This window comes from Vombatus ursinus, unplaced genomic scaffold, assembly GCF_900497805.2.
Source record: "Vombatus ursinus unplaced genomic scaffold, bare-nosed wombat genome assembly UNPS02014818.1, whole genome shotgun sequence".
NCBI classification, from domain to species: domain Eukaryota; kingdom Metazoa; phylum Chordata; class Mammalia; order Diprotodontia; family Vombatidae; genus Vombatus; species Vombatus ursinus.
This window is the reverse complement of record NW_020954596.1, coordinates 31,435,249-31,438,521: the sequence shown is the minus strand read 5'-3', so window position 1 is coordinate 31,438,521 and position 3,273 is coordinate 31,435,249.

The following is a 3,273-nucleotide window of genomic DNA, read 5'->3' as shown; positions in this document are numbered from 1 at the left end:
GAAGAAGAAGAAGAAGAAGAAGAAGAAGAAGAAGAAGAAGAAGAAGAAGAAGAAGAAGAAGAAGAAGAAGAAGAAGAAGAAGAAAGAAAGAAAGAAAGAAAGAAAGAAAGAAAGAAAGAAAGAAAGAAAGAAAGAAAGAAAGAAAGAAAGAAAGAAGGAAAGAAAGAAAGAAAAGAAAAGAAAAGAAAAGAAAAGAAAAGAAAAGAAAAGAAAAGAAAAGAAAAGAAAAGAAAAGAAAAGAAAAAGAAAAAGTTTATATAACATGTACTGTGCCAGTCTCATTATTTCTCTTGGTAATCTATTTCTTAGAGACTCAGAGCTCCCAGCCCCACTTCTGCTTCTGAAAAGTTCTTCACAAGGACATTGCTGATAATAAGCTTATTCTGGTCAAACTCCAAGCCAGGCCTGAGTTAATTTAATGTGCTCAGGTTTGGGTGGAGGCAGATTCCAAGACTGGATGGAAGGTGATATCAGCCCCTGTTGACGAAAATTTAGTGACCTAAGTCACTATATAGCCTCCTAGTATGTCTACCAACTAGGGTTGAATGGTGTCCCTTAGAAACACCTACTCTTCAAAGGACATATAAAACTATGCCCCCAAATCCCAAATCAAGCCAGTTCTGAACTGGCCCCCTTGTGGGGGAGCAGGGGTCCAGTTTTGGACTGAATTCCCATGCAATTTATGTCAAACCAGCTTGAGAGAAATTAAACCGTGGACACATGCACCCTAATATCATTTGTCTCTTTATTAGAACAGACTCTGTAATTTATTGGGGTTCCACATTGGTCATATTTGAACTCAGGGCTTCCTGACTCCAGGCCCAGTGCACTATCCACTGGGCCATCTATAGATGTGCTTGCATTGTAGATGTGCTAAGTTACAAGCACCATCAGATGAGGTTGGTCCATTGTTTCATTTTACTTAACTATTTCTCTTTGTTACAAATGAGTTCCCATACTGAGGTGATTTTTAGGAAGTAAGAACAATATAAAAAAATCCCTCCCAAATATTAATAAAACATTAAAGGGAAAAACTGTTCTATCTTATTTTTAAAGATATTTATATTTTAGAAGAATGTGTCCAGAATGGTGAAAATTCTATAAACCAAGTTCATAGACCCCCTGAAATCTATTTACACACACCCTTTAGGGAGTCCATGGACCCCCAGGTTAGGAACCTTTGACTTAGAGTGAATGTTTATTATATATAATGTCATGGTTATAGAGTAAAGAGACCTGGTTAGTGTTTGATACTTATCGAACTCTGACACCAGCAATATGGCAGTAGGAAACTCACCTAAAATTGCTGAGCTTCAGTTTCCCCAACTGTAAAATTGAGATAAGAATTCTTGTAGTACCTCACAAGGTAAACACATAAGAAAAGCATTTTGTTAACCCTAAAGCACTATGTAAATTTAAATTATTTTGAAAACAATAAGCATTTGAAGGACTGTAATTTGGGAACAGGAGTTTTCTGTTGGAAATTACAGGGAGACATAATATGGATCAATGCAAGGAGAGATTTTCTGATAATTAGAAAACTATTATCTACATTAAATATAGTAAACTCCTAATTATTGGAAGTGTTCCAACAGGACTCTGGATTATCCTGCATTAGTGTTATTTTTTAAAGGATTCTTTCTTGAGTTGGGGATTTATTAAGAGACCAATAAGGTCATTTCTAACTCTAAGAGTCTATGGCTTTATGATTCTGTTCTTACTGACATCCAAAAAAAAAAAAATCAGGGAGAAAAAGGGAAGAAAAAATAATTTTAAAAAGCAAATGTAATGGTAGTAAATAGTAATTATTATTGTTATTACTATTTAGAGCATCATATCAGAAGAAATAGAAAGCCAAAATAATTGCCACTAAATTCTGGAACTTCTGGCTTTAAAAGAAAGGGACAGAGGGAGCAATTGTCCCCTGTTGAATGAATGAATATATGAATGTATAATTGTTAAATTGTTTTCAAAAGGAAACACTAGATGGCACTATTGCAATTTTTTCGGGGTTGTCGAAGTTTAAAGTGACTAAAAATCGATTCATTCATACCAGCAGTTAGTTTTCCACCCTTGGCTGCCTGAACTTCTAAGAATTGTGAACTCCTTTACCAACCTATTCCCAGCCACAGTTTCTTCCCCTGCTCCTAGTTACAAGGAACATGAGGCCCAGTTTAAAGTTTACTATCTGTACCTATGGTTTGAATTACCTACCACCTCTGCTCCTCTTTGTGGAGAGTTTACTGTAGATGAACTCTACCTTTCATCTAAGATGTATTTTTGTTGTTGTTCAGTCATGTCCAATTTTTCCTGATCTCATTAGGGGTTTTCTTGGCAAAGATACCGGAGTGGTTTGCCATTTCCTTTTCCAACTCATTTTACAGATGAGGAAACTGAGGCAAACAGGTTTAAATGACTTGCCCAGAGTTACACAGCTAGTAAGTGTCTGAGGCCAAATTTGACCTCATGAAGATAAATCTTCCTGACTCTAAGCCCAGTGTCTAGCCACTGAGCCACTAAGTGGCCCCCAAGAAGCATTTAATTGTGAGTAAAGATTACCCATCTACCTTTTGAAAGGACTCATAAGGTAGAACAAGGCAGATTTACCTGAGAACAAAATTTCTCAGTTAATTTCCAGTTAACTTGGCTAGAAACCTCCAAGTCATTTCTGCCTCTTCTATCTCTTGCACCTCATGCAATCAAGTGCCAAGTCCTTGGCTATTTTGATAGCCTCCTATCCTTCTCCAATCCATTCCCCCTACCCTACTGATTTGGCCCTCCTGGCCAAAAACCTTCAGCTCGTCCCTATCACTCCTATGAAATAACACAGATCTCTTAGCTTAGCATTTCAGGTCCTCCTCAATTTGGCACCAGCCTGCCTTTCCAGGCCTCTTTCATGTTACTCCTCCCATTTTGCCTTACAGCATTTACATAAATTATCCCCCATGCCTGGAATGTACATCTTCCTCACTACCATGTGTTAAAATCCTCCTCTCTTTTCAGGGACAGTTCATGAAGTTTTCCCTGATCTCTCCAAATAAAATGCTGTGTATGTCCTCATATTTTCCTAGAGCACTTGGTTTTGTCTCTCCCTTCACCTAAATCACCTTTCCTTCTATTATACTTAATTGTGGACATGTTGTATTCCTCCCAACGGTTGTAAACTACATTTGATCAGCAATCTGGTTGTTTTCCATCACTTTAACCCCAAAGCCTAATAGTGCTTTACACATAAGAGGAATTTAATAACTATTTGTCAGATTTGTTGAAGGT